The sequence below is a fragment of the Thermobia domestica genome, chromosome 15 (assembly GCF_964235325.1).
Source record: "Thermobia domestica chromosome 15, izTheDome1.hap1.1, whole genome shotgun sequence".
NCBI lineage: Eukaryota > Metazoa > Arthropoda > Insecta > Zygentoma > Lepismatidae > Thermobia > Thermobia domestica.
Window position 1 is genome coordinate 155,453,490 of NC_137468.1, and position 6,912 is coordinate 155,460,401.

Consider the following 6,912-nt stretch of genomic DNA (forward strand, 5'->3'; position numbering starts at 1 on the left):
GCATGACTGAAATTAAAGCCTGGGGTTTGATCTTCAGGCCGTAAAACGCAATTATAATCCCCTGCCATAATTAATCTATCAACATTAGGTCCTAGTGTAAGAGCTACATCCTGGGAAAAGAAGGAATTTCGGTCGGTTCGAGCATGTGAGCCACTCGGCGCATAAAGGTTGACAAGATTGATATCTCCTAGTTTACCACTTAGTATGCGACCAGACGGGTGACACACAGGAGAAGAGAAACGAGTGGAAGACCTGAAAGCAATTGCTGTACGTGTACCACTATTGTTAAAATTAGTTTCGACTATGTATGATGGACTTAGAGTCAGGTCCGGTACACCAACTTCTTGGAAAAAAGCAACATCAATTCCTTCACTTCATAGAAAATCACAGAGTGCAAATTTCTTGACGGGGCTTTGTAAATTGTTAATATTAATTGTAGCTATTTTAAGCAACATCACATTGGCAAATACACACAATGACCAATAAAAAATAAAGTTTTTGAAAGAAAATAGCAAAAATAGCATAGCAACTAACATAGGAATTAATTAAACAAAATTTAGAACATATAAATAGCATAGAGTAAACTTGACCTAAGTAATAAAAAAGAAACTAACATAGTTGAACCCAGTGTAACTGAACCCAATAAAAATACAACTTACAAGAGAAAGAATTACAGCATAGCAGCACCTCCTTTAGACATGCTAGAAATATTGGCGTCAGGTTCAGACTTTTTGAACAACTTTTGACTTAATTCGTTCCTTTTTGTACGTTTGCGACGAGTACGGGTTTCTTCGGTAATTGCACTTAAGTCTGTGATAGGAGAATTAACCTGTATGTCACTAGACTAAGTAGACATGGTGTGATCAGTTGCATTGTTATCAGGCAAGTCATTCCGCTCTTGGGAACCAGGGAAACTGCAAACCTCACCATCGCTTTCTGTAGAATACAACTTATCAGAAGAAACTTCTTGCTCACTAGGTATAATCGTCATGTCATGTGCAGAATGAGATGGAGGGACTTCCGTTGAAATGTGTACCTCTTGTACTGGAGATAACGGTAGCTGAGGATCATGATCACAGTTAACTGGCTTCTCAGTAAGAATACCATTAGATGTATTTATTTGAACTCCTGACGAAAGAGGATTCGTATTGTTTGTCTCACACACGGAACTTGATAGTACTGGAAAATTATTTTCGTCAAAGGCAGGCATACTGGGGTCAAGTGGGCAAGAAACTATATTTGATGCCTTCTTCCTGTTGCGAGATGGAACTGGCATGCTATCAAATTTAGGCATAAGAGTAGCTGAAGGATCACTATTTTTAATGGTAGGAGCCACTTTTCCAGCATAACTGTTAGGATCACTGGGTACGCGAAGAGGACAATTTGAATACATATGTGGACCATTACACCTGAGACAGGTCCGTATCTGATTAGGGTAGGTTACACAAAACTTTTGCCCTTGAATAACTACAAAAGATGGAATAGGTTTTTTTACTTCCATACGTATTAGCTTACGTCCCGTTCGTATTGGGTACACATGTTCGACAGAATACATTTCATCAGAGATGTTAGATATGACACCATAGTCACTAAGTACTTTTCGAATGTCTGAATCTGCAAGTTCCATTGGAGTACATAACAACTTAACAGTCACAATTTGAACATCAGCCCACGAAACTGGGATTGTGTGTTTTCCATTTGTATCAGTATAATACACAGTTCCATCAGAAGTACGCAAAAGATTTTCACATAAGTCTTCCGTACGAAGTTTCACAAACAAAAATTTACGATAAACGTCCATTTCTATGCTTAATACATCATCAACAGAAAATCGAAAATTATCACTGAGCCACTGATGCAAGGTCAAGCTACTTGGTCGCTCCGAAACACCACCAAAATCGTATTTTAAGGTATTTACCCTTTTTAACGACATGATGTATTCAACCAAATCAGTCACGAAGACAAACACAACAAGAAAAGAAAAAAAAAACAGCAAACTTGAGTGCTAAGGAAAGCAACGCTGAAGGTAAACACGTCAAGCCTTGTATATCCTGACCAGCCAACGAGTGCGGGCGGCCGGTTTTGGAACTAAAATGCAAGCAGCAGTGTTTCTAACTGGATTACTTGTAATCAATCTATCAGAGTTCTTTTTGTCCTGTTCGTAATAAATCACTTCACGCATATGCTCAAGTCAGGGGCAGATCCAGGGGCCGAGGCGATTGCCCCCCCCCCTTCCCGCAGAATAGGATATTTTTAATTTTAAAAATAAAATCTAATTTTCACTTTTGTATTATAATAAATGTAAAATAAAACCTAAAATAGGTAGGCCTTACTTTTTTTTACATTGCAGAAGTCAAATAAAGCAATAAATTGCAAGAAATTACTTAATTACTTGCGCAATAAAATGTCCACCTTCGAAATCGCAGGTGGCCATTTCTGTTCTAGAAATTGCAGAAAATCGCTACTTCTTCTTTACTAAAGTTGTTTTACTTTTTTTTTTTTTTTTTTTTTGCAATTCACTCTTACCTTGATTTGACTTCGAACGACCGCCCCCCAAACATTCAGCCTGGATCCGCCTCTGGCTCAAGCTAAGACAAACACTTTCAAAAGTTATTGAAGTTATTTGCAGAAAATTTTAAGTAACAAGCAAAAAAAGAACTACAACAAAAATACACCCTCCACATTAACTTGCGAACGAATTAGCGAGCAGCGTTTTACAGGCTGCTCCTGTTTTATAATGACATCGAATAAAACGTAATCAATTTTTATACAATCTGCTTAATACACGGTAGAAGCTCACTGAATTGTCAATTGTTCTATGTTGTTCTTAAATTGGTAATTTCCATTCATATATCACTATCCACAATACATCTGCAGTACTGCAGGAATGGTTTATTACAACCACACAACTTTACGACGTTCTTTATTAAGCGAAAAGAGATTAGGCTATGCATAACATCCTAACTGCAACTTTTAAAAACCGTTGGATACACTGCAGAATGAAACTCTCCGCTCCCCTGTCCTACCGCGCTTGCCAACAAACTGATGTAAACACAACAGCAGCGCCATCCTTCCAAAACCGCACTGCTATCCAGGTCAGGTAATAGTACAGAGCGAAGACACGTCTACACACTTCAACAACCGAACACAGTATATGTCCGGGCTCTACTTACTGGCTACTGCGACGTCCTCTTCAGTGAAGTAAACGGATCAAATGAATCATTTTCTGACAATATCGACTGAGATACTCGATTGTATTTAATCATTATGCTAGTTGATTTTGAGTTATCTCCCGATCTCTATAGTCCATTCTTTAAAAATTCTCTCTGGCTCGTGAGGGGACTCATTTCGCTATATATATATATATATATATATATATATATATATATATATATATATATATATATATATATATATATATATATATATATATATATATATATATATATAAAAGGATTTTATCGCTACAGGCCAAGGAATTAGTACACTTTTTATCGCTACAACTTGTGTATAAGAATTGCACTTTTAAGTTTTCTTCCTTTATCTTGTAACGATAGAATGTAGCGGTGAAAAGGATAGAATTTTGAGAAGATAGCACAGACACAATGCTGTGCTGTGAAAATTATCCATTATTTGAATAATTTCTCTTGTATTATTCAAATATCCGTTTGTAATATTAGAATAATTATTCGAGCAACGAATTTTATTCGAATAACAAATATCAACGGATCAATTATTCAAATTTTAACAGCAGTATTGTACACCACAAACTCAGTTGGAATGGTACTCCTCGCTTCAGAACTGAGCACTTTCTACTTTTCTCTTTTTCCTTTTTTTAATTCGTCTCACCGGAATATTTGTCTTCTACTTATTTTGTTTTGCACTCAATCCCATACATAGACACAAACACAGAAGGACTCCAATCCCCAATGTTTCAAAACCGTTTGACAAACCACTGTGTCACCGTGCCATGTCTGCGGCTATAAAATCGTAAATTTCTTCCTTGCTAAGAACAAAATAATTTTAGAACTCTTATCGGATAATTTAAAAATGATCTATTTAGTTGAGTAAAAGCAACTCAGAGAACAGTAACTGGCACAATTTCAAAGATGAAAACGACTATGTAGTCTTTCTCGACCCATTTCATATTACGAACCACTTTTTATCATCCTTGTGCCGGCGACCCCCAAAAGCAATTTCAATTTTGATATTTATATATAGAAATATAGTTAGAGCTATATACATATGTATAATCTTTACTTCAATAATCTTTATTTCAATATTCAGTTTTCCACACATATGTTTATATTTACGTCTTATATGTTTTCACCTCCGTTCGGAAGTCTTAGGTTGAGAAACCTCGGATTAAATAAACTTTCCAGATTATATCAAATGTAAAGATATAACGTAGAGAAAACGTCATCGACGAGGAGCACATGGTCAAACCAGCACATATCATCAACAGATTTGAACATAGCTTTGACATTATCGACCACTCTCTCTACAGCCCGGACCTCGCTCCAAGCAGCTTTCACCTATTCCCACTCCACTCTGTGAAGATCTGGAACCCGATATATGTATAGAGCCTTACACTGCTTAACGACACAAGACTGAATATACAGGTTAAAACATATATGCACTATCCGTACTACAGTAAATTCAGCTTACTATTGACTGTCGTGTGTAGCTATACGTTACTACCACACAAAATCTTATTACATTCGCCATAAGCGCAGGAATGAGTGATACTACCCAGATAGCACAGAAAAAATTTTAAAAATGTTTAAAAAATTGCAAAGGCAAACTAAAAAGTTTGCAAAAAAACTTGCCTTTTCAAATGAGAAAATTTGCCGAAAGTTCAATGCAAATAACGAAGTTGACGCTGGCTGAGTTTGCAGCAAAGTTGCCTCAGAAAATGAAAACAGCTGCCAATACAAACGAAATGTTTGCGACTGCACAGCAAGAAAGTTTGCCAGGACTTTGCTGCAAATATTTTGTGCAAATTTTCTTTGACAAAATTTCCGAAAATGAGCTGATAAATTTGGTGAAAATATTAGGTTTGCAGCAACATTGCAGAAAGTGTTTTCACCATCGCAAGAGCATGTTTGCAGCAAATGTATCAGGTAATGTTTGCTGCAAATTTATAAAGTGAAACCTAACTTTATGAAACATCAAAATTTTTATAATGTGGATCAGTCTTTTCTTAGTGGCAAGCATTAAACATCTTTAGCTACTTGACAAAGATAAGAAACTTACGAACAATAAACGCACAGCCAAAGGATATCGCAATTTATCTACTTACTCAACGATACTTACTCTCACACACATTCACAAAATAACGTCAGGCTGCCTGGGTCAATAAAAACATCTGATAAGAGACCAGTGAGTTTATTCTGGAGTCCTCTGGTGCATTGGTTTTTCTCGATTCTCACTTCCCGCTTGTTTTGTCACAGTTGATGTAGCGCAGTGAATTCTGGGTACGATGCGCGCGCACTCGGTAATATCATCACATATTTGCTTTCAGCAAGTTTTTCGAAATGTTTTTTTTTTTTTTTTTTTTTTTTTTTACAGAGTTGCAAACTGTTTGCGACGGCAAACTTTCAACGCTATATTTTCAAAAAAGATGCAAGTTAATTGCAGTGGTGAATTTATTTTTACAAATCAGCGAAAATTTGCAGATCATATTGAAAGCTTTTAATAAATATTAAGAAATTTTGCCTTCGCAAACTTTCAGATTGTTTACTTCACTAAACGAAGCAAAAATTTGCCGCAAGTATTCGTGCTATCTGGGTAGCTGTGTAACATCACCCAAATTCAACATGGCTGACATCGAATGCCACGTTATCATGAAAATTCTCACGTAGAACGTTAACGGATTATAAAATTTGATTGGTTGAGTGGCCATAGGTTTGTTATAATCTTAGAAGTAACACTGAGTATATGACGTCATGTAAAATTTAGAATAGCTAAAGTAAAACAATATATCGTTAAAGAGAATTTTAACAAAGTATAGAAAAGGATGTCTGAAATGCTCATAGTCTTCGTTAAACGAAAGAGCTGGCCGCGAGTATGCCGAATCATTCTACATGGTTTTGAAGCAGTAGTTTTTTCTTTTCTTTCCTTCTTTTTTTAAAAATGAAACTAAGTCAGTTTGTTCTAAGCAAACCTATTTTATCCGTAGCTTCAATTCTGAAGAAAAAAACAGTTTACATACTGCTGTTTCAATTACAATAATTTCTAAATTCCATTCAAATGTATTTACTTCATAAGCTCGTTTTACTCAATTTTTAATGTAAATGCCACCAATGTAATAGCTATAAAACGATACGCCCGAACAGGGACTCGAACCCTGGACCGTTAGGTTAAAAGCCTAACGCTCTACCGACTGAGGTATCCGGGCTCTGTATCTTAAATTACGCACTTCCCTCAGCTCTGTTATCCTTGAAGTACATGGATAAATGGTATTGTTTAGTGAGAATATTAAATATTCATTACGTTTAATCATTTTATCTTTCAAATTGAGCCAGTTAACATTTTAAGTTATCATACAGTCTCTCCTGAATTCTATAGTTCATTCCTTAAAATGTTCAATCTGACGCAGTGGCGGCTTTTGAGGGATCTCTCTTCGCTAAAATTAACATCTTATCACTACAGGTTAAAAGAGTTAGTACACATTTTATCGCTACAAGCTGTGTATAAGAATTGTACTTTTAAGTTTCCTTCCCTTAGCATGTAGCAGTGGAAACTGGAGAATTTTGAGAAAACCCACAGATATGATGTTTGTTGTTTGAATTATTATTACAACTTTTCTTTTGTTATTTTAATGTCTCTGTTTTATATTAGAATAATTATTCGAGTAACGAATTTTGATGGAATATTCAAATAGCCAATATCCAAAGGATCTATTATTCA

At 35.7% G+C, this 6,912-nt stretch overlaps 1 non-coding gene across 1 annotated transcript; it reads right to left on the minus strand.

Moving 5' to 3' along the window:
- Positions 1–6,327: 6,327 nt before the first annotated feature.
- TRNAK-UUU (transfer RNA lysine (anticodon UUU)) lies at positions 6,328–6,400 on the minus strand. Its single transcript has one exon. It is a non-coding gene; the product is annotated as a tRNA-Lys (tRNA).
- Positions 6,401–6,912: the final 512 nt, after the last annotated feature.